Below are 25,743 nucleotides of genomic sequence, written 5' to 3'. Positions count from 1 at the left end.
TCAGGCACATTTCAGTCAGATTTTTGCTTTCTCTGTCTTGGTAGTTATCTGACCCCTCACCGGAGTATCCAAGCACACCACAAACATTAGTGACTTTAGCCTCATAACACCAGGGCGGAGATACCCCCCTCCCCGCCCCATTTCAGTGGGTGCACTATATCACATCCAGCCCTGCTCCCCCTTTCTTCCCTCTTCCCCACGTCCAGCCCAGTTTCCTCCCTGCTGTGCTCCATAGCCAGCCCTGACCCCTTTCCTCACTTTCTGCCCCACATCCAGCCCTGCTCCCTCCTCCTTTCTGCCCCAAAGGCAGCTCTGCTCCCTTCCCCTCCCTCTCTGCCCCCATCTAGCCCTCCTCCCTCTCTTTCCCCCACATCCAGCCATACTCCCCCCCACACACTCTGCTCTACATCCAGCCTCCCCCGGCCCCGGGGTCCCTGGGAAGAAGTTGCCATGGCAGCCTGGAGCGGGCAGGAGTGCACGGACCGAACACCCCTGCCCCAGAGGTGGCAGCACAGGCTGACCCCTGGCACTCCACAGCTCTCCGCCAGGCCAGACAAGGAGAACAGCCTGGCTTGCCCCCCTTCTCCCCGGCTCAACCTCATACGTACCCCTCCCTGCTCGCTCCAGCCATCCACCAGTCCCTAAGGCTGAGAGATGCTGCTGCGGACTCCAGCAGGGAGTGGGTCCTGAGCGCTGGCCGAGAGACGGGAGATGCACAAGCAGTAGTGCCCATCCGGGCCTGATTTCTGTGGATGCAGTTACACCCCGGGACCCTGGCTTAAGCTGCCAACACACAATACCCTTGTGAAATAGAAAAGCTCATTTTATAGAGGGCAAAGCTGAAGCACAATGTGGCTCAGAAAGCATCACGGAGCCTGGAGTTGAACCTAGTTCTGTTGCCTCTCAGTCCAAAGTCCACCTAGCTGGTCTTCTGGAGAGCGCTCTGGTGAAAAGTAAGTGTCATAGCACACTCAGATCATAGGGTGGGACTTCTGACCTCTGGTTTGTGGGGCCAACCTCATCCCAGCTGAGCCTTCCCTGCACTTCTCTCAAGTCAAGGAACAAACAGGTTTAGGAAGAAAATTACATTGTATTCAGGAACAGTCCAGAGCGATAATAAAAGAAAGTGTGGGGAAGGCAGAATAAATGTAGAAAGGATAGAATAGGATAAGGTTGAAACTAGGGGCATGAGAAGACAGTTTGGACAGCCAGGAAAACAGATACGCAGGTGACTAATTCATCTCACAGCAATGATCAAATGCTTTCCCACAAAATAATCAAAAGCTGACATTTGAAACTTGAAATGTCAAAGTTTGAAAAACGTGAAGCTTCCTCATAGGTGGCTGAAAAATAGATGTATGGGTGTGAATTTCCTAAACATTTTAACTACCCGTTTTCCATTTATTGTTCAAAATTTTGAAATTCAAGATTTGGCTGAAATTTCTAATTTTGAAAAATTTGGACCAGCTTTAGTAATGACTTGATGCTGCCTTGCAAAGTCCCAGTACGAACGCTGAGGCCAGGGATGCTGAATGTGCAACTAAAACCTAAATTGGGCTCTACCAGAGTTCTCGCAACCCTAACTCAGGGTACCCTTGTATGATGGCAGTTTGGACTTTGACCATCCTACCAATTAAAAAAGGAGGAATGCAGCATGGATAACAATACTTCTCTTCCTCACAGGAGACATTAGTGAGGTTTAATGCATTCATATTGGTGAAGCACTTTGAGATCCTGAGCACAAAGACACCATATAAGTGTTGGTGCTCAGGCAGCAGGCATCTCAGAAATAGGTAGAGAGCTTAAAACAACTCAAAAGATCAATAAATAGCTGAATTCTACACCATAACCCTACTCAACTCTCACTCCCAATGTGTGAAATTCCTGCGCAGAGGGCTAGCATGGTGCTCATGTGTCACTTCTCCTGTATAGGACCTATTCTGAAGACTCAAGTGGGACTTGAGCGATGCATAGACTTTGTGCTGGCCTTCTGTGCACCAATGAATTTCACCCAACTATTTTAACCTTCAGTTATTACCGAAGGTCACAGTTGCACTAACCCAAACCAACACTGCTCTCCATCACCACTTAACGATACCAGATCTGAGCCAAGACCACGGAACTCAAGAGGAATCTTTCCAGTAACTTTTGGATCAAGTCCATTGAGAAGTTTCCCTCATAGCATCCCTCTTACATTACAGTGTGAAAGTCCACGTCTTGGTCCATAGATTCAGAAGGGCCTGCTCAGACCGTTATGATAATCTAATCTGACCTCTTGTGTAGCACAGACCACAGAATTGTACCCAGTGATTCCTACATCAAGCCCATAGCTTCTGATTGAGCCACAGAATTGCTTTTAGAAAGACATCCCGTCTTGACTTCAAGACTCCAAGGTGATGGAGAATCTACCACAATGCTAGGTAAGCTGTTCCAGTGGTTAATTACTCCACTGCAAAAAAAAAAAAAAAGTGCACCGTCTTTCTGATCTGAATTTATCTTACCTCAGTTTCCAGTCACTAGGTCTTCCTATGATACCAAAGTAAATCTGCAGCCATTCCATTGTGAGTGGCGGATCTACTATAGATTTATATCAGTGTAAAAGAGGCTCGGATCTTGTGTCATCCATTCCCTCCAAAGTTCATTTGGCTTCATTTGTACTCTCTGTAGTAATACAGGGATATACACTGTATTTGTAAATATTTGCATTTAATATATTGGACAATGAAAGCTAATTTCAAAGCTGGCTTCTGCATCTTCTTATTAATTCATAACCTATTATTTGCATTAGGTATAACATTCCTTAGACACTCATTATATAGATATATTCCTTTTCCCCCTGTGCTTTGCTGTTTGTTGTGTGTAACTATTGCTGATATTTTGCAACCAGGGTTGTCTGATGTATTTCTGTATAATTTATAAACTGCTAATACAATGACAAGTTTTTACAGAGGCTGCATGGGAGGAATCTGTTTTCAGTCAGCTGATCAGTGGAGAAGACAAACAGTGCAGTCTGATGAGTCATTAAGAAACAATTTTGCATTGATACAACTTAATTATACAAGCACACATGATACCCTTCAGTACTGCTACCTTTTTCACTTGGTGCTCAACCCAGATGGTTATGGGAAACAAAAAATATTTCCACTCCACAGTCAGTAAAATATCCTGGTGCTCCAATCGGAGAGAGAAGAGCCTGTTCTCCCATTGGTTGACTAAATAAATGATGAGCAAACTGAAAAAGAACTAGAGGTTTGAATTTGTTTTCAAGATCTCTAAAGTTTAGCTGGTTCTCCAAATGGTCCATCTTTCAAGATGCTTATGTCATGGTAGTCTGAGAGCTATTTCCAGTCCTTAAAGTATTTCTCTTCAGGATTTCTCACAACGTCCCTGTGAGGCTGAAGAAGTGGTCTCATCCCCATTTTTCACACAGGGCAACTGAGGCTATTTCTACACTGCACAATTATCCCGAATGATTGGCACCTGGGTCTGAGTGCCCAGGTTGGCCTAGCCTAGGTGTGAGTGTCCCCACAGCAAAACCCTCCCTGTGTCCTCAATGTTTGATGCTCACCTGTGTGTTTGGGGGTATATCCCATGGTTCTTTGCATTGAGACACTCTAGGATTCTTTTCTAGTCTGTTGTGTCAATTGCAGAAGAACTTGTCTGTCCTTCGAGGGGACCTGTGGGAAGGACATTGGAGGACTATTAGGACTCGAGAGATTTTGGCTGTGTTCGCTCTGCAAAGTGAGCAAGTACTAGCCTAAGTGAAAGAGGAGCCTGATTGCTAATTTATATCACCAGCTGGGTCAGCTAACTTGGGCTTCATGCACTTCCAAACGCAGCTCAAAGGTTTTTCTGTGTGGGCTGTAGGGGCTTTACAGCTAAAAGCTTGAGTTAACTGTGCAGTGCAGACATACAGAGAGAAGTGAAGTGAGGTGCTCTAAATCACACGGCATGGCTACAGCACAGCAAGGATTAGAACTCCCTCTCCTCTCTCTCCGTGCCTCAATGCCCCATCTGTATATGGAGGGAAATCATCTTTCCCACCCTCACAGGAGTGTTGTGAGGGCAAACACATCAGCAACAGCGATACTATAGTGCTGACCAAACAAATGAATTTATAGAGAGTTAACAGTAAAGAAACTCCAACAGCAGGAATTTGCTCCATGATCCCAAGCTTTTGTTCCATCTGTTTTTGTTTGCCTTTGTTCCCATCATTAAAAAAGAAGAAGATGTTCACCATTCAGTGGTCAGAAACAGGGTTTGGCAGAGGGACGCTCCATAAAATGCTGCAAAGAGCCGTGAGGGCTCCTGGAGCAGTTGCTGCTGACATGAATTGGCAGAGCCTGGGATAACAAACATCCTGACTAACATAGGCTTAAAAAAACAGCAGCACAAACACAGGCTTTTCCACCGGGGAAAAGGCAAATATTTCTTGCTTCTGGTGGACGTTAAGTTAAAGAAGCTAGAGGGTGAAATCCTAGCCTCATTGAAGTCAACAGTAAAATTTCTGTTGAATTCAAGAAGGTCAGGATATCACCCATGGATACTAGTGCTCTGGAAACAGAGGTGGTCAAACTTTGAACAATATTTTCAATCAATATTTTGAATGTAAAGGAAAAATATAGGGGAAAAAGTCAAGAAATATTTTCCTGGTTTGTGACGAGCTAAAAGCTGGTGAACAGTTTCTTCACCTTTGAATTTTGATTAATTTTTTCATTAAAATTTCAACCATAAAAAGGGGGGAAATGCAACTTTTTCTAGTTTTTTTTAACCTAATCTAATTGGAAGTTTAAGACGTGTCCCCTCATTTCTGAACCGGTTAAAAACCTTGTAGACCCTATCTATGCTAGGGGAATGTTGTCAATGTTTCCAACTATTGCAACTAACTTCGATTTATTTCTACTGCTAATAATAATATTGGGATCCCTAGTTATAGATGGGCTGCAGGCAGCCAAAGGCATTTATAACACAGATTCATAGATTCCAAGGCTGGAAGTGACCATTGTGATCATCTAGTCTGATCCCTGGATGACACAGGCTATAAAACTTCCCAAAAATAATTCCCAGATCAGATCTTTTAGAAACACATCCCCTGTTGATTGAAAACTTGTCATTGATGGAGAATCCACCATGACCCTTGTAAGTTGTTCCAGTGGTTAATTACCGTCACTGTTAAAAATTTACACAAGTCTGCATTTGTCTCTCTTCAACTTCCAGCCATTGGATCATGTCATACCCTTCTCTGCTAGATTGAAGAGCTCATTATTAAATATTTATTCCCCATGTAGATACCTATAAACTGCAATCAAGTCACCTCTTAACCATCTCTTTGTTAAGCTAAATAGATGGAGCTCCTTGAGTCTATCACAATAGGGGATGCTTCTTAATCCTTTAATCATTCTTCCTGCTCTTCTCTGACCCCTCGCCAATTTATCAACATCCTTCTTGAATTGTGGGCGCCAGAACGGGACACAGGATTCCAGCAGTGGTCACTCCAATGCCAAATCTAGAGGTAAAATAACCTCTCTACTCCTTCTCGAGATTCCCCTGTTTATGCATTCAAGGAACGCGTTAGCTCTTTTGGTCACAGCGTCACACTGGGACCTCATGTTCATCTGATTATCCACCCCGCCCCCCAAATCTTTCCAGAGTCACTGCTTCCCAGGATAGAGTTCTCCACCCTGGAAGTATGGCCTGCATGCTCTTTCCCTAGCTGTATATATTTACATTTAGCCAGATTAAAAGACATATTGTAAGCTTGCACCCAGTTTACCTAGCGATCCAGATTTCTCTGTGTCAGTGACCCATCCTCTTCATTATTTACCATTCCCTCAATTTCTGTGTCATCTGCAGAACACAATCCACCTGCTCTCATATTCTAGTGTCTGGCACCATGGTAGCCTCCAGCAACCAGTAGGAGCAATTGCAGCAAAAGTCCTGTTCAACCCCCGCAGCCCAGAATACAGCCTGGCCAGTCGCTCTGTGGGGATGGGGGATATGCAGTCCAGTCGACACACAGCAGCAGTGGGGGATGCAGTATGCTCTATGCTGAGAGGCTCTCCAGAGAAATTAACTGGCAAAATCTAACAATTTTCTACTAAGATTTTTTCATAACTTTATAGGTTGGCCAAATCTGTGTGGATTTTCACAGGGACAACAAAAGGCACCTCCCTGACTCCAGGGTGCCCCTCACCATTCATTTCCGTAATGTTTTAATTTAGATTACTGTGTAACAAGTGTTAATGAATATGTGATTAAAACGCCCCACGATACTACCATCTAATGAACCATCTGTGGCAAATTGCTGGCACTACTTTGATGGGTCTCGCGCTTTCTCTTCTTGGGGAGGGTTCAGGGCACCGTTTCTCGCCCCTGAACTGGGGTATTAACTGCCCCACTAGTGTCCTAGAGGAGGGGAGTGGAGAGGGAGGGACCCGGGCCCACCCTCTACTTCGGGTCTCAGCCCAGGGGCCCTAGGGATAGCGCTAAACCACTTGAACTAGCGGTTCTGTCCCCTGGGCTACTTCCCTCTCCTGCCCTTCAACTTGTGGGGCTTCCTGCCCTCCCCCTGCACAAACCAGGTGTCCCTTTACCTAGGATCTTGGTCTTCTTAGCCCACCGCAGCACTTCTCCAAACTCTCCTCTGCTTCCCTCCAAACTGCTTTCTGCTCCAACACCAATCCCCTCTGCTTCAACTCCTCCAAACCGTTCTCTGCTCCAACGCCGATCCGCTCTGCTTCAACTCCTCCAAACTGCTCTCTGCTCCAACACCAATCCACTATGCTTCCACTCCTTTCCTTGTCTGATTGAAGCAGGGGGGTTTTATCATGTGACTGGTTTCAGGTGCTTTAATTGGCGTCAGGTGCTTTAATTAATTTATAGCAAACTTCCTTCCCTCTACAGGGCCAGACACTTTTTCTTCGTTTTTTTTTTTTTGCTTTTTTTTTTTCTGCTGTTCAAGTGCTGGTCGGCTGCCAGCTTGCCTGCCAGCCCCTCCACGCCTGCCCTCGGACGCTGCTACTGCTTCAGCTGCAACCCCCGGAGGAGGGGGAGGACTGCCGACCCGCTTCCCGGAGGAGGGGAGTGGACGCCCCCAGACCCAACCGTTTTGCTCTTTGTTTGTGGACCCGCAATTAATCATCTTATCTTTGCTTGGCATTTTTGGAATGCTCCACAAAGACCGGGAGAGAAGACAGCTGACAGAGACATTGCCCGGGGAAGCTACAAATCATCGTGGAGGGGGCCGTAAGACTGAGTAACTTTTGAACTGTACTCTCGTGTGGGTGGAGTTTGACTGCGTCTTAACTACGTTTGTAGGGGCACAGAGGGTGTGGCACGGAGCTGACCCCCGATCCATCGGTGCCCCCCCAACACTACTGCAACCGTCACGGCCCCGCCGCCGTCCGTCCCTGCTGGCAACCTGCCATCTGCCTCTAGCCTCAACTGCTTGCTTTGAATTCCATCACCCAGACCAGACACAACAGCCGACCAAATGAGACTCTTTGGATAAACGCGTATGGGTCTGCGTTCCCCCCCACCACCCCCGGACTGCCCACCCCACAGTTTGCCCCACTACCTGACCCCAACTCCTGTTTCCTTCCCTTGTCCAGTCTGACCCACTTGCCCCTCCCCCCCCACCTGCAGCCCAACAGGGAGAAGTGGTTAATCTGCTTCCCCCTCCCCCCTCCTCCTTCTGGTGTCTCCCCGTCTCTCCCTGCTCACGATGGCGGGGAATGAGAGGGGTGAGGCCCCTCTAACAACCTCAGTTGCCCCTCCCCCACCTACCCCCCTGCCCAACCCCCAAACCTCCCCCCCACCACCACCACCACTGCTGCCAAAACACCTGCCACCGCCCCTGCTGGGGCATTGGCAGCCGGAGGCACCGGGGCGACTATTGCCGCTGCTACGCCCACCGCCCCCCCAGATTCTAGGAAAGCCCCCCCAGTTAGCCGGAAAGGCCAGGGTGCGAAGAAGGGGAAGGGCCCCGCCACAACCACCAAGCCCTCCATGGCAGAGGCTGCCCCCACCTTTGTGGCCTCGTCATCGACCATGGCGTCCCTCCCCACTGTTCCCTCCACCAGCTCTGTGAGCGTCCCTCCCCCGGCCCCCAGGGTGTATGCCCGGGCGGTGGCAGCCCCCCCACACCTGCCGCCTCGTCATCTCGCCCACCCACCACCTCCGCTACCATCAATAGCGGCCGGGGCCCCTTTCCCACCATGACCAGGAAGCATGGCGCCCGTTGCCTCCTGGTGCCCACCTCGCCCCACGTGGAGACATACGTGCAGGCATTGGGGAGGGTGGTAGGACCCACGGCTATTGTGGCGGCCTCCAAAATGTACGGGAAGGTCGTCTTTTTCTTAGCATCGGAGGCTGCCGCCCAGGAGGCAGTGGAGAAGGGCCTGGCGGTGGGGGGGGGTGTTTGTCCCCCTGGAGCCGCTAGAAGACCTGGGCATCTGCCTAGTCCTGACCTCCGTCCCTCCTTTTCTACCCAATGCTGCCCTGTTAGCTGCTCTCTCCACCCTGGGGAAACCCGTTTCTGTCATCAGTCCTCTCCCGTTGGGCTGCAAGGACACCACCCTCCGTCACGTCCTTTCGTTCGGCTGGCAAGTGCAGCTTCTGCCGCCGCCGCCGGCGCGTGATGGAGAGGCGCTCGAGGGGTCCTTCCTAGTCCCCTACCAGGGAGCCCACTATCGGGTCTACTATTCCACAGGAGAGGCCCGGTGCTACCTCTGCTGATCAGCGGGGCATGTCTGAAGAGACTGCCCCTTGACCCGGCGGGGAGGGGCACCCGAGACCCCCGAGACCCGGCAGGACATCAGCTCCGTCTTTGCCGACGCCCCTGGCTGCCCGACATCTGAAACCACCTCTCCTCCTGCTCGATCCACCGCTGCTCCTGCCCGGGCCCAAGAGACACCTCCCCTACAACACCCAGACGAGCAATCCAGCAGAGCCTATGGAGGAGGGTGCAGCAAAGATATTACCGGGCATAGGAGAGGGCCTGCCCCAAGGAGAACCGCCCCCCCTCATGTTGCCTCACCGTTACCCCCCCCGAGCCCCTGAACCATCACCTCTGCCCCCCGACACGACCCCTGCTAACCAGCCCCCAGACGATGCTATGGAGGGCTGGACCTTGTCCAGGGAAAGCGAGGCAAGCGGAAAGCTCGAGCTCCGCTGCACCCATCCGATGCGGAGGCCCCCCGGAAGACCAGGAAGGGAGGCACAGACACTGAGCCTTCCGCTATGCCCACGAGTGAGATCCATCCACCGGTGTCAGGAGGGGAAGACAAAATAGCACTGGAAGGTAGAATCTCCCTTCCAGGGGAGACCCTCCCCTCCGAGACCCCTGAGGAAGCCCCTTCTGTCTGAATATCACCCGAACCCCCCGTGAACCCCGAAGCGACCATCGTAGCGGGTGCCAGAGGGGAGTCCCCCGGGGTGGCAGAAGACGACCTTTCCTCCATGTATGAGGAGATCGAGGCCCTAGGTTTGACCCCGGTCACCCAGGGAGAGAATGACCTACTCCCGGCTGGCCTTGATTTGGGCAACCTTACCTCAGTCCCCCTTTCCCCATGCTCCCTCCCCCTAACCGCCTTCCCGGGCAAGCACCCTGCAGAAGGTGGTCCACCACCTGAAGCCATGGCTGCCAAATCCATCACAGAGCCTGTGCCTAGCATCACTGGGAGCCCCCTCCCCACGCCCTTAACCCTCGAATCTGTTCGGGAGGCACCACCTCTTAGCTGCTTGTCTCCCGAAGCCCAGAGCCTCGCCTCTGCTCCCGCCCCCACCCCTGTCCCTTCCCAATCCACCTCCTCCTGAAATGCTATTGCCGCCCCTGGGGTTATTTCTTTCCTGTTTTTTGCAGATCCCCCCCAAGGAGCAGTCTTTGCTTTTTCCTGGCGTGACCCATTAGGAGCTGCAATTTTCCCTCCGCCATCCTCTTCTACCCCAAGGCTTGAGACGGACCTAATAACTTTAGCCTGTCAGACGCCCCATCGGTGGTTTTCACCCTGCCTGCCCGCCTCAGCGGCCCACAAGGCTGCACCAAGAGCCCCACCAGGGAATAACCTGGAAATCGCAACCCCACCCCCCCATGAGCTGCGAAAAGCGTTGCGAGAGTTTTTAGAAGACATCCGTGGCTCCCGCAACAGGGTACAGCTAGCTCTCCAGCTATGGGGGGACTTTGATCACATCCTCCAGGCCACAAGGGCCCTTATAAAGGAGGGTAAAGGGAAAGGAAGGCATGGTGCTGCGGCCTACGGGCGGGCCCGCAGCTTCCGTGATGATTTACTCACTTACGGGATGGGTCACGGATTGTTGCGCGACCCACCGGGAGCTGCGAACACCCCCTCCAACAAGGAACCCCCAGCCCTCCGCATGACGCCCCTCATTATTGCAACTTTGAATACCAGGGGCTGTAGGATGGCTCTCCGCAGGTCCCAGGTGCTCTCTTACCTTCGGGAAGGGGGGTACTCTGTGGTTTTCCTGCAGGAGACCCATACGGATCCGACCGCCGAGGACAGCTGGTGGCTGGAGTGGGGGGACGGGGTCTACTTCAGCCACTTCACGATTCAACAAGCTGGAGTGGTGACCCTGTTCTCCCCCAACCTACGGCCCGAGGTGCTAGGGGTCACTGAGGCCGTGCCGGGCCACCTGCTGCATCTCCGAGTCCGTATGGAGGGGCTCGTGGTCAACCTCGTCAACATCTATGCCCTGGCAACGAGCCCGAAGCGGCCGCAATTCTATCAGCGGGTGTCCGACTTCCTCAGCACCCTAGATTCTCACGAGTGCTTAGTCCTGGGAGGGGATTTTAACACCACCCTCAAGGAACAGGACCGCTCAGGGGCCGAGCTGAGCCCGGCCGCTGCAAACATTCTCCGAGAAATAGTCGAACATCACTCCCTAGTAGACGTCTGGCATGATCACCACCCAGATGACACTTCCACGTTCACCTTTGTCCGGGTGGAGGCTCATCGGTCACACCACTCTCGGTTGGACCGTATTTATTTATCCCGTTTCCATCTTTCACAGGCCCACTCCTCCAACATTCAGCCGGCCCCATTCTCCGACCATCATCTAGTCACCATAGCAGCCTCCCTCTGTGCAGAGAGGCCGGGGCCGGCCTATTGGCACTTTAACAACAGCCTGTTGGAGGACGAGGGCTTCGTGATGTCCTTCCGGGAGTTTTGGCTGGCCTGGCGAGAGCAGCAGCATGCCTTTCCCTCGGTGCGGCGATGGTGGGATCTCGGGAAGGTGCGCGCCCGGCTCTTCTGCCGTGACTACGCCCGGGGCACCAGCCGATGGAGAAATGCGGCGATAGAGCAGTTGGAACGGGAGGTCTTAGAGATGGAGAGGTGTCTGGCCGCCAGCCCCGAGGACCCGTTCCTCTGCGGAGCGTGCCGGGAGAAGTGGGAGGAGCTCCGGGCCCTTGAGGACCACCGGGCCCGAGGTGCCTTCGTTCGATCCCGCATCCGCCTCCTTCGGGAGATGGATTGCGGCTCCCGTTTCTTCTATGCCCTGGAGAAAACGAGGGGGGCCAAGAAACACGTCACCTTCCTTCTAGCAGAAGACTGCGCCCCCCTCAAGGATCCGGTGGAGATGTGTGGGAGGGCCCGTGACTTCTACACAAGCCTTTTCTCCCCGGATCTGACCGATCCTGGCGCTTTCAGGGTGCTCTGGGAGGAACTCCCCACGGTCAGCGTGGGCGACCGAGACTGACTAGAGCTGCCTCTCACGCTGGCCGAGTTCTCAGAAGCCCTCCATCGCATGCCCACCAATAAATCTCCGGGCATGGACGGGCTGACCGTGGAGTTCTACCGTGCGTTCTGGGACATTCTTGGCCCAGACCTAGCCACTGTCTGGGCTAAGTCTTTGCAGAGCAGGCTCCTCCCTCTTTCGTGCAGGCAAGCAGTGCTCGCCTTGTTGCCGAAGAAGGGGGACCTCCGCGATTTATGAAATTGGAGTCCCATCTCACTCATTAGCACGGATTACAAAATTGTAGCGAAAGCAATCTCGCTACGGCTAGGGTCCGTGATGGCGGACGTGATCCACCCAGACCAGACCTATACTGTCCCGGGTCGCAGCATTTTTGACAACCTATTTCTAGTCCGAGAACTTTTGGAACTCGGGCATAGAGACGGTCTGTTGTTCGCCCTCCTGTCTCTTGATCAGGAGAAGGCGTTCGATAGAGTGGACCATGGGTACCTCCTGGGCACTCTGCAGGCATTTGGATTCGGACCTCAGTTTGTGAGTTTTCTCCAGGTGCTGTACCCTTCCGCAGAGTGTCTGGTTAGGCTCAACTGGACCCTGACCGAACCAGTCAGCTTCAGGCGAGGAGTACGGCAGGGGTGCCCCCTCTCGGGCCAGCTGTATGCTCTGGTGATTGAGCCCTTCCTCTGTCTCCTCCGCAGGAGGTTGACGGGGTTGGTGTTGCGGGAGCCAGAGCTGCGGCTGGTCCTGTCAGCGTACGCCGATGACGTGCTCCTCATAGTCCAGGACCCGGGGGACTTGGCGCGGGTGGAGGCTTGCCAGGCCATCTATTCAGCAGCCTCCTCCGCCCGAGTCAACTGGGCCAAGAGCTCTGGCTTGGCGGTGGGGGACTGGCGGCAGGTGAGCTCCCTCCCACCCGCGCTTCAGACCATCCAGTGGAGCGTGGGTCCACTGCTCTACCTAGGCGTTTACCTTTCTGCCACGCACCCTTCTCCGCCGGAGAACTGGAAAAATTTAGAAGGCAGGGTGATAGAGCAGCTCCGGAAATGGACGAGGCTACTCCGATGTCACTCCCTCTGAGGGAGAGTACTGATGCTTAACCAACTGGTCCTGTCCACGCTCTGGTACCGGCTCAACACCCTGGTCCCGGCCCCGGGTTTCCTGACCGACCTCCGGACATCGATTCTAGAGTTCTTTTGGTCAGGAATGCACTGGGCCCCTGTTGGGGTTCTTCATCTACCCCTGAAGAAAGGAGGGCAGGGCCTGAAGTGTCTGCACATTCAGGTCCATGTCTTCCGCCTCCAGGCCCTGCAGAGGCTCCTTTACAGTGCAGGTAGTTCGACGTGGAGCATATTGGCGCACGCCTTCCTGCACCGCTTCCAAGGGCTCTGATACGACCGGCAGCTCTTTTATCTCTATCCGAGAGGTTTTCCGCGAGACCTCTCCGGGCTGCCGGTCTTCTACCAGGACCTCCTCCGGACCTGGAAACTGTTTTCAACGACCAGGTCCGTGACAGCCACCGTGGGAGCAGATCTCCTCACGGAGCTCCTGCTACACAACCCCCAGCTCCGTGTGCAGGCAGCGGAGTCCCGCTTGGTGCGCCAGAGTTTGGTTCTGGCGGAAGTCACGAGAATCTGAGACCTCCTGGACTATGACCAGGGAGACTGGCTGGATCCCCTGACGCTCGCTGGGCTCATGGAGCTCTCCAGACCTCGTACCCCCCGGCGCGTACTTCAGGAGGTGAAGGCCGCCTTGACGCCCGCTGCTTAGGCTTATCTCAACCGAGCCCTGCGCGAGGGCACACCCTGCCCACCCTCTACCCCAGGCCCGCCGGATCTTTCAATTGGGCCCCTACCCCATAGATCCCAACAAACCCCTCACCCTTTCACTGCGAGCCGGCTGCATGAACTGCAGCTGGTCAGCTTCCAAATCGCGACACGGAAATATTTATACACACTCACGCTTCACACCCTCCACGCTCACACCCTGGTGTCCCGCCCCGATACAAAGTGGCGGGACCTCCTGCCACCTTTGGAGGGTGAGCAACCCCGGTGGGCCAGCCTGTATTCCACCTTGGTCCCGAGGCCCGTAGGAGACATTAGTTGGCGGCTCCCTCATGGAGCTGTGAACACGGGCATGTTTTTGACACGGTTCACCCCCATCCCGGATACTTGCCCTTTTTGCAACGTGAGGGAAACCCTGGCAAACGTATATTTAGAGTGTGCCAGGCTGCAGCCCCTTTTCCGGCTCCTCACGAATATTTTATTATGCTTTTGGCTACACTTTTCCCCTCACCTTTTTATTTACACACTCCCCATCCGTGGCCCCACAAAGTCGCGAGATCTCCTGGTTAACCTCCTCCTAGCCCTAGCTAAAACAGCCATTTATAAAACCAGAGAGAGGAGGTTGGCTAATGAAGCGTCCTGCGATTGTAGGGCTGCTTTCCGATCCTCAGTACATTCACGTATCCGGGCGGAGTTCCTCTGAGCGCCGTCCACCGACTCCCTTGACGCCTTCGAGGAGCGGTGGGCGCTGTCCGAGGTTCTCTGCTCGGTGACCCCGTCCGGTTCCCTCCGTCTGACCCTTTGATTGAGGGGAAGAGTGAGAGACCCCAGCCCCAGCCGTTGCCGCTGTGGATACCATTATTACTGTCACCTAGGAGGGGTCCTATCACACGTGGGTGTACATCCCCTGCACCTCCAAACCACCCACCCCGCAGCCGTGCCCATCTTGTCAGGCATTCTCAGGAGAGAAATAATCGGTGACACTGGGCGTGGCACTAGGTAACTCGAGGGGCTGGAAGACCATGAGTGTCGAGGAAGCCCCCCACTCAAGGCCACCAGGTAACTCAGGAGGGTGGAAGACCACAAGTGTCGAGGAAGCCCCCCTGCTCTGGGCCCAGGCTAACCTGAACACTTCTCCCTCCTGAAGGCTGCTGTGTTATACCTTGTGTTTGCTTTTGTTGCATAGTTTTGCTTTATCCTTTTTGGTGATTCCTTGTAAGTGTTATACAAATAAAATTCTTTTCTGCTTCAAAAAAAAAAATCACTCTCCTGCTGCCCTCTGGCCATGCTGTATCACATATCTCTCCCTCCCCCCCACTCCCACTTAACACCATGGGGTTGGGCTACTTGGGACGAGAGGCAGTAGTGATAGGCCATCAGCATTGCCGTGTTGGCTTCTGGCCCTGTGCTGTACCCGGAAATGGAAGGGCTGCAGGGATAGGAACCACTTAGTCACACTTGTGTTCTTCTCCTTGTTTCTGTGCACCCACTGGACTGGAGCATGGTCTGTCATGAGGATAAACAGCCGCCCCAGTAGGTAGTAGCGGAGAGTCTCCATAGCCCATTTTACCACCAGACATTCCTTTTCAATGATGGCATACTTTTGTTCTCTGGGGAGGAGTTTCCGGCTGAGGTACAAGATCGGGTGTTCCTCCTCCCCTACCATCTGCGAAAGGACGGCTCCTAGCCCTACCTCCAAGGCATCTGTTTGTAGGGTGAATTCCTTCTCAAAGTCTGGGGCTATGAGTACTGGATGGCAGCAAAGGGCTGTCCTTAAATCTGCAAATGCTCCTTCTGCCACATCAGTCCACTTTACTATCTCGGGGCCTCGAGCCTTTATCAAATCCATCAATGGCCCTGCTCTTGTGGCGAAATGAGGGATGAATCTCCCATAGTATCCTACTATCCCTAGAAATGCTCTGACCTGCTTCCCTCCAAACTGCTCTCTGCTCCAACACCAATCCACTCTGCTTCCAATCCTCCAAACGGCTCTCTGCTTCAACTCCTCCAAACGGCTCTCTGCTCCAACACCAATCCACTCTGCTTCAACTCCTCCAAACCGCTCTCTGCTCCAACACCAATCCACTCTGCTTCAACTCCTCCAAACCGCTCTCTACTCCAACATCAATCCACTATGCTTCCACTCCTTTCCTTGTCTGATTGAAGCAGGGGGATTTTATCAGGTGACTGGCTTCCGGTGCTCTAATTGGCTTCAGGTGCTTTAATTAATCTATAGCAAACTTTCTTCCCTCAACAGGGAATAAAGCTCCCTTCTAAAGCTCTCCTGCTGCCCTCTGGCCATGCTGTATCACACATCATTAATCTGATCAATTAAAACAAAGATGTTTAGCCTCTCTGATGACTTTTCCATCAAAAGGAGACAGTGCCAACTGTGAGGGTAGGTTTTATGATGCAGACACTTGCTGGCCCCTCTTCCTCTGCAGCCTGGGGTCACTAGGGCTTCTCAATGGAACCACTGTAAGATTTTTTTTTAATGTGGGCAAAACAACACATTTCCCCTCTCCTTGTTCCAAGAAAGGGCTGAACTGTTTTTGCTGAAGTTAAAACAACAACAAAGGCCATGTCTACACTATGAAATTACTCTGATTTTACAGAAGTCGATTTTTGGGAACAGATTGTATAAAGTCGAGTGCATGCGTCCACACTAAGCACATAAATTCGGCTGTGTGCGTCCACAGTACCATGGCAAGCATCAACATTCCAAGCGGTGCACTGCGGGTAGCTATCCCACAGTTCCCGCAGTCCCCGCTGCCCATTGGAATTCTGGGCTGAGCTCCCAATGCCTGATGGGGCCAAAAATTTGTCGCTGGTGGTTATGGGTAAATGTCATCAGTCAACCCTTCTTCCCTCTGTGGAAGCAACGGCAGACAATCATTTCACACCCTTTTCCCTGGATTGCCCGAGCAGATGCCATAGCACGGCAAGCCTGGAGCCCGTTCAGCTCACCGCTGCAGTTATGACCATTGTAAACACCTTGCGCATTATCGTGCAGTTTATGCAGAACCAGAACCTGAAAAACCAGGCAAGGAGGCGATGGCAGCGTGGTGATAAGGACATGAACACAGATTTCTTTAAAACTGTGGTCCCCGGCAATAAGCGGGGCAGGCTCATGCCGATTCTGGGCCTGGGAAACAAGCACAGACTGGTGGGACCGCATAGTGTTGCAGGTTTGGGATGATTCACAGTGGCTCCAAAACTTTTGCATGCGTAAGGGCACTTTCATGGAACTTTGTGACTTGCTTTCCCCTGTCCTGAAGCACAAGAATACCAAGATGAGAGCAGCCCTCACAGTTCACAAGTGAGTGGCAATAGCCCTGTGGAAGCTTGCAATGCCAGACAGCTACAGGTCAGTTGGTAATCAATTTGGAGTGGGCAAATCTACTGTGGGTGTTGCTGTGATGCAAGTAGACAACACAGTCATTGAGCTGCTGCTGCCACAAAGGTAGTGACTCTGGGAAATGTGCAGGTAATAGTAGTAGGCTTTGCTGCAATGGGATTCCCTAACTGTGGTGGGGCGCTAGACGGAACTCATATCCCTATCTTGGGACTGGACCCACCAGGGCAGCCAGTACATATACCACAAGGGGTACTTTTCAATGGTGCTGCAAGCACTGGTGGATCACAAGGGACATTTCACCAACATCAATGTGGCATGGCCGGGAAAGGTTCATGACACTCGCGTCTTCAGGAACTTTGGTCTGTTTAAACAGCTGCAGGAAGGGATTTACTTCCCAGACCAGAAAATAACTGTTGTGGATGTTGAAAGGAGTATAGTTATCCTTGGGGACGCAGCCTACTCCTTAATGCCCTGGCTTATGAAGCCATAAACCATACATTTCACAGGCACCATGGACAGTAGTAAGGAGCTGTTCAGCTATAGGCTGAGCAAGTGCAGAATGGTGGTAGAGTGTGCATTTGGACGCTTAAAGGGTCGCTGGCGCAATTTACTGACTCACTCAGACCTCAGCGAAACTAATATTCCCATTGTTATTGCTGCTTGCTGTGTGCTCCACAATCTCTGTGAGAGTAAGGGGAGACATTTATGGTGGGGTGGAAGGTTGAGGCAAATTGTCTGTCCACTGAATACATACAGCCAGCTACCAGGGCAGTTAGAAGAGCACAGCAGGAAGCGTTGCACATCAGAGAAGCTTTGAAAACCAGTTTCATGACTGGCCAGGGTACTGCGTGACACTTCTGTTTGTTTCTCCTTGATGAAAACCCACCCCCTTGTTTGCCTCTAAATTCCCTGTAAGCCACCTGCCCTCCCCCCTTCGATCACAGCTTGCTTGCAAAGGAAATAAAGTCACTATAGTTTAAAGAACATATATTCTTTATTAATTGATTATAAAAATAGGGAGATAACTCACATGGTAGCCCGAGTGGGGTGTGGGAGGAGGGTAGGAGGGAAGGAAAAGGCCACTTCAAAACTTGTTGAATGACAGCCTTCTGTTGCTTGGGCTGTCCACTGGGGTGGAGTGGTTGGGTGCCCGGAGCCTCCCCCCAATCCCCTACGTTCTTGGGCATCTGGGTGAGGAGGCTATGGAACTTGGGGAGGAGGGAGGGCAGTTAAACAGGGGCTGCAGTGGCAGCCTATGATCCTGCTGCCATTCATGAACCTCCACCAGCTGCTGGAGCATGTACGTTTGATCCAGCAGTAGCCCCAGCATTGCATCCTGCCTCCTCTGCTCTTCCTGCCACCACCTCTCCTCATGTTCATCGGCCACTTTCCTGTACTCTCCTATTGTGTCCCTCCACACATTCTGCTGAGCTCTGTCAGTGCCGGATGACTGCATGAGCTCAGAGAACATTTCATCGCATGTGCATTTTTTTTGCCGCCTTATCTGAGATAGCCTTTGGGACGGAGGAGGGAGGCTTGAAACATTTGCAGCTGCTGGAGGAAAAAAAGGGAGTGAAGTATTTAAAAAGATACATTTCACAGAACAATGGCTATACTCTTTCACGGTGAACAACACTATTCACATTACATAGCACATGTGATTTCGGTACAAGGTCGCATTTTGCATCTTATATTGAGTGCCTGTGGCTTTGGTGTTAGAGATCACACATGCAGTGCCAGGCAACAGAATTCGGCTTGCAGGTGGCCATGGTAAGCCATAGTCTTTCACCTTCTGCAACTTTCATAACAGCAGTGCCCTCCTTTCCCATACCAAGCAAAGCCCATTGAATTGGCCATTTAGTGCTGTGGTTTTCCTGTTAACATGCAGGAGCAGAAACCAAATTACCCCCCCCCATCCAATTCTCTGGGGTGATTGCTTTACCTCTCACCCCACCGCGTGGCTGGTATCAGGGAAAATCCCTGCTAGCCAAATGCGAACAGATCAGCGCCATTTCCCGCGCCCCCTCCCACCACGTGACTAACTGCGGACAGGATTTCTTTTCAGCCACATGCAAACAGCCCAGTAGGAACGGCCACCTCTGAATGTCCCCTTAATTAAATTCCCCTATTTCAACCAGGTTACCATGAACGATATCACTCTCCTGAGGAAAACACAGAAAGATAAAGAACGGATGTTGCTTGAATGCCAGCAAACACCTGGACCATAAGCTGCCAGGTTTTGTCATGCAATGATACCAGATTACTTGCTACTAGCATCGCATGGTAAAGTGTCCTACCATGGAGGACGGAATAAGGCTGCTCTCCCCAGAAACCTTCTACAAAGGCTTTTAGAGTACCTCCAGGAGAGCTTCATGGAGATGTCCCTGGAGGATTTCCGCTCCATCCCCAGACACGTTAACAGACTTTTCCAGTAGCTGTACTGGCCACGAATTCATCCCAAGTCTTCAGGGCTAATTAATCATTAAAAATGCTTGCTTTTATAACATGTATTATATTTAAAAAGGTACTCTCACCAGAGGTCCCTTCTCCGGCTTGGTTGGGTTGGGAGGGTATTTCAGTCAGGGTGATAAAAAGATCCTGGCTGTCGGGGAGTACGGTGTGCTGTGTGCTCTCCTCAAGCTCGTCCTCCTCCTCCTCCTCATTGTCCCTGTCTGCAAAATCCTCAGGCATGGCAGAGAGTACCCCATCATCAGAGTCCACGGACAGGGGTGGGGTAGTGGTGGCGGCCCCCCCCTAGAATTGCATGCAGCTCAGCATAGAAGCAGCATGTCTGGGGCTCTGTCCTGGAGTGTCCATTTGATTTTTTGGTTTTCTGGTATGCTTGTCTGAGCTCCTTAAGTTTCGCGCAGCACTGTGTGTAGCCTGCTGTATCCTCTGTCCACCATGGCCTCAGAGATTTTTTGAAATGTTTTGGTGTTTCGTCTTTTGGAACATAGTTCTGGTAGCACGGATTCCTCTCCCCATACAGCGATCAGATCCAGTACCTCCCGTTCGGTCCATGCTGAAGCTCTTTTTCGATTCTGGGACTGCATGGTCACCTGTGCTGATGAGCTCACCTGGCCAAACAGGAAATGAGATTCAAAAGTTCTCAGGGCTTTTCCTGTACACCTGGCCAGTGTATCCAAGTTCAGAGTGCTGTCCAGAGTGGTCCCAATGGTGCACTGTGGGATAGCTCCCGGAGGCCAATACCTTTGAATTGCATCCACACTAACCCTAATTTGAAACGGCGATGTCGATTTCAGCACTAATCCCCTTGTCGGGGAGGAGTACAGAAATAGATTTTAAGGGCCCTTTATGCCGAAAAAAATGGTTTCGTTGTGTGGACGGGTGCAGGGTCAATTTGATTTAACGTTGCTAAATCCAACAAACTTGTAGTGTAGACCAGGCCAACGAAAAGAAAAGAAAATTATCAGACAGACATCCAATGTGGAAAATTTCAGCCTGAATGATTAAAGGTTGGCAAAGTTATAAGAAACTGAAGACAGTGTCTTATAATACAATATGTTGGGTACACCTAACTACAGGCATCTGACCTGTACCACCAATAACAACAGACAGGTATGAATTACAGGTATGATTATGCAGATCTGTCTGTGTTTTTAATGCTGGCAGTTCTGTATAGCAGCTAGGCTGAGACCTTTCCAACTTGTATCAGTAAGTCTGAGGAACAGATCTCAGATGGTCAAAATTTTATCATTTCATTTTCAAATTTACTGCAGTTTATAAATTAAAAAACAAAAACAAACAAAAAACAACAACTCACCACCACCACCACAACCGCACACATTCAGCCAGATTTTCAGCTAAGATAACTGGTGTAGTAGGTCCATTAAAGTCAAGGGAGCTATATTAATTTACACCAGCTCAGAAGCTATTCCATTGACTTTTCCCTTGTACTGTCTTAAAATTAGAAAAGCTGATGATCTATCTGGTTCTGAATAAATCAGTTAGCGGTATGCAAGGATCTGAAATTGCTTCCAGATATACTGTAGAATCACTCTGATGAAGCTTCTTCAGATCGGATTATCCACTTAATTCGTTTCTCTAATGTTTGAGCCTAGATTGGTATGTTCCAAGTATTAATGAATGTGTGATTAAAACACCCAGCTCCACACTAGCTAAGGAATGTCTTTAAAATGGTCACTAAAACAAAAAGAGTTGGCCTCTCTGATGACACTGCCATGAAAAGGTGCCACTTAGTGCCAATTAGGAAACCGGGTTTTATGATGCAGACACCTGCCAGCTAGAAATTGGACTGAAGGTACGTCTACACTGCAAAAAACCCTGCAGAACTGAGTCTCATAGCCCAGGTCAGCTGACTTGGGCTCATGCTACAGGGCTAAAAATAGCAGCGTGGACATTCAGATTTAGGCTCTGCGACCCGGCAAAGGGGGTAGGTCCCACAGCTGAGGCTCCAGCCCAAGCGGGAATGTCTACACCGCTATTTTTAGCACGGCAAACCTAAATCAGTTAAGCCGAGGCTCCGAGCTCTGAGACTAGCTGAGGCAGAGTTTATTTTGCAGTGTAGACGTACTCTGAGACAACTGATTGATATGAGGTAAGCCACTGGACAGCTAGCAGATGGTACCACTGCTGGCCTAGACCACACCAGATTCTATGTAAGACTGTTTCTCGTAGCCCATCTCCTAAGAAGAGCTGGTCACAATTTTTTGCAGGAAAAGGTTGGGGGTTTTTTCAGATTTTTTTTTCTAAAACTGTATCTTCTTTTGCAAGAAGTGTTGATGTTATCAAAATTTTCTATTTCTCTTGAAATTTTCTGTTGATATTTTTGTCAGAATGACCTGCAAAATGTTCTGTTTTCCAAAAACCCCAGTGGCACTAATAAAGCACAGGGCTTGGTAAACAAACATTTTCAATGATGACGGGTTTCCGAGTAGCAGCCGCGTTAGTCTGTATCTGCCAAAAGAACAGGAGGACTTGTGGCACCTTAGAGACTAATAAATTTATTAGAGCATAAGCTTTCATGGGCTACAGCTCACTTCATCGGATGCATAGAATGGAGCACATAGCAAGAGGATATATATACATACAGAGAATATGAAAAGGCGGAAGTTGCCAGACCAACTCTAAGAGGCTAATTAATTAAGATGAGCTATTATCATCAGGAGAAAAAAACATTTATAGTGATAATCAAGATGGCCCATTACAGATAGTTGACAAGAGGTGTGAGAATGCTGAACATGGGGAAATAAATTCAATTTGTATAATGACCCAGCCACTCCCAGTCTCTCTTTAAGCCTGTTTGCAAATCAATTCAAGTTCAGCAGTTCCTCATTGGAGTCTGTTTCTGAAGTTTTTCTGTTGCAAAATTGCCACCTTTAAGTCTGTTACTGAGTGGCCGTAGAGGTTGAAGTGTTCTCCGACTGGTTTTTTAATGTTATGATTCCTGATGTCCGATTTGTGTCCGTTTAGTCTTTTACGTAGAGACTGTCCGGTTTGGCCAATGCACATGGCAGAGGGGCATTGCTGGCACATGATGGCATATATCACATTGTCTCCTGCAGGAGGGATTTTTAAGGCTCTGGGACTGAAGCCAAGGGAAGAATAAGGCCCGTTATTCCATACATCTCCAGAGAAGCCTGTTGGGTGTCATTGCAGCCGGACTTTTGGCTAATCCCCAGCACAGCAGAGACACTTGCGCAGAGAACCATATCCACAAAGGGACTGGATGCCTAACCAGCTTGGAGGCGCGGGGCTTAGGCCATACCCCGCTCTCAGCACTTCCTCCTGGCTAGCATAAGCGGATCCCCGCTCAGCATGCTGGCTTTTGGGTATCCCATTGTAGAGGGCCCCTGGGTGCCCAGCTCAAGGCTGAGGATTCCAGTAGGTGACAGGGAACTTAGACGTTAGGCGCTGTAATGCCTACTAAGTCCCTTGGTGGAGGGACATCAGAAATAAACCTTCTCAGAGCGGAGCAGAGCTCTCCAGCACAGCAAGGACAGGCTGGAGGGCCGGGAAGGGGGAGTGGGGTTATCTCCATGGGGTTCCTTCACTGCAGAAACTCTGTGTGCTTCTCAGGTGCTCCGAGTTCCGTGCTTATTGCAGCCTCTCTGCTGAGAGCTTCAATCCTCTTTAAAGGGAAGGGCAAATCTTTAAGCAAAAAAGCTTGGTTGAACTGAGGAAGGCAAAGTGACCAGATGTGGCAGGGTCCATAGCACCCTTGGCCTCCCTGTGTCTCTCCCCGAACTCTCCCCCCACCCAGTCTCTTCATTTTGTCTTTTGTCTCTACTCACGTCTCTCTGCTCTCTCTCCTGTCTGGCTTGTCAGCCTCCTTACACGGGTACCTCTCTCGGCATTAGCATGTCATTTGCATTCCAGGCGTGACCCGGCCATGCGTGGCTGTCACAAATTACAGCGTCCCCTTGATATGGTCAATCCCCGGAACGATTCCACACAACGACAACTGTAGCATCTGAGGTAAAAGTCGATGTTTATTAGCCAGCAATTGATGTTACTCTCCCTGTCCCTTTCCTGATGTGCTGTTCCGTTCTTCCCAGCAATGCTGGAGCCACTGCATCCCGTAGGCAGGGGAAGGTTTATTTCTGATGTCCTGCCAGTGGGAGGCCTCCCAGGGAAAGGAAGAAAGAAGGGCCCACCTGTTAGGTTAGAATCAGTCAGGGATTGTGCTACCAGCCAGTTATTTAGACTGACGCAGCCCTCGCATATAAAGTCTACAAACTATCTATGGTACGGATGTGACCCCACCACTGTCATATCTGCACACCTCATCATCTTTAATGTACCCCTGTGATGTAGGGAGGTGCTATTATCCCCATTTCATGGGAGGGAAACTGAGGCAAAGAGAGACTAAGTGATTTATCCATGCTCATACAGGATGTCAGTGGCAGAGCAGAGAGTGGACCTCAGGTCTGCCAAGTCCTAGCTTGTGCCCTAACCACTAGACGATCCTGCCACTTAGGGCTCAGAGGAAAAGCAGGTACAGACATCAAGATAGGGACCGGTTTGCTCAGCCTACTCCAGGGGCCCAATCCTGCATCCCTTACTCAGCTATTGAGCCTGAGTAAGAGCCGCCGAGGGAAGGTCCATGGCCATGAGGTCTCCAGCCATACAACGAGCTGTCACTCAGTGCAGGGCACAGGCTGCTAAGGTGGGGCATGTGGCTAATGGTTTATTGATGTTGTTTATTAAACAAACGATTTCTGTGCGTGGCAGCTGGGCACACACCATAAATAACACACAGCGGAGCCTTAAATTAAACTGCCAGCCCTGGACGTCAGTGCAAACATCCCCCACCCTTCCCCACTGCCTGACCATAATAAATAACAACCGAGCAGCCTCCTGCAGATGGGGCCCAAGAGACTTGCCTTGTGTGTCAATTCCACTCTCCCCTGGGGATGGAGCCCACAGACACCGAAAGGAGCACCTTTGCAGAAGAGCTGAGCCTTCTTTTCCACCTTTTCTACCTTTTCCAGCCCAGGAAAGGGGTAAAGCAACAGTCTGCATGGGCAAAGGGTCATGCTCTGGGCCTGTGCAGAGAATGTCCCTCCTTAGCAGGAGGGGAGCTACGGAAGTACATAAGCTTCGGATTGCTTCTCGTTGGGCCTGAGTCACAAACCTCCACCTGCTTCCCCCTGAACAATGCGGCGGGAGGAGGGTTGAAATCACAGTGCAGACCTGGAACTTGCCCTCTGTAAAACAGGCATGACCCAAGCCCCAGGATGCAAACACCACAGCGGGGCAGGAAATCTGGGTGAGGATCAGGACTTCTCCTCTGACCCCCGGTCTCTACCTCTTCTTTCATGCAAACTGTTCGTCCCGTCCCTGATCCAGAGGCACCGGTTCCTAAACTGGTGTGAGTGCCTAATGGAAGCCCCCTGTGCCTGACCCCTCTGGGAGATAGTCTGGAGCTCATTACGTTCCCGGATAGCTCAATAGGCCCCAGAATTAACTGTTCTCCATGGCTGCAGCATATGAAGCAAAGGAGACTGGTCAGCGCCAGGATGTCGGGGCTTGAAGTGAGGGGCTGTGTAATTAACATCCTCTAAAATATGCAAATTAGATTTCCTTGCCCCTCAGGCCACAGGCAAGGGAATAAAAGGCAAGAAGAAATGGAGGCTCCTTTCAAATTAAATAGAATCATAGAATATCAGGGTTGGAAGGGACCTCAGAAGGTCATCTTGTTGGGAACACTGGGGCATGGCCACTAGGTAACTCGAGGGGATGGAAGACCACGAGTGTCGATGAAGCCCCCTCGCACTAGGCCCAGGTGTCCTTGGCCCCCCCTCCTGCCTGGAGGCATTCACAGCAGCTCTGCGTACTAGGCCCAAGTGTCCTTGGCCCCCCCGCCTGGAGGCACACACAGCAGTTATGCTGAGAATCTGCAACAGTATGTTGCAGAGTCAGACTGCCTGAAACTAAGCAAGGCCAAACAGGGGAGATATGGAAGAACAATGCTGAATAAAGCAGCTTTATGTATAGTTTAACAAATGATACAGAGAATCTGGGAACTAGCTGGGAACTGGATTGGCTGGCTATATGGATACTTGGGGCAGCTTGCTATTGGATAAGTATGCTGGGAAAAAGGATGTATAAAAGCCTGTGTAACTTCCTGCTCTGTGTGCAGGATTTGAGATTTTATTCTCCCTGTACCTTTTTGCAGCTGCAAATAAACTTTTCTGCTTCTCCACCCCGTTGTGATTATTGGGTGCAGCACACCAGGTAACGAACCACTCAAGCTGTTGTTCAGCCTCTCGGCACTGGGTGCCAGCAACAGCTTTTGGCGTCCCTGGGTGGGCGACAAGGCTGCAATTTAGCCTTGCCCGGACCCCTCCTGGAGGTCGAGGATTGTGGCGAGAACCGACGCCCAGCGCGCACCGGTGAGTTCATCGGGGG

This window comes from Lepidochelys kempii, chromosome 2 (assembly GCF_965140285.1).
Source record: "Lepidochelys kempii isolate rLepKem1 chromosome 2, rLepKem1.hap1, whole genome shotgun sequence".
Taxonomy (NCBI): domain Eukaryota; kingdom Metazoa; phylum Chordata; order Testudines; family Cheloniidae; genus Lepidochelys; species Lepidochelys kempii.
This window is presented reverse-complemented; position numbering follows the sequence as displayed.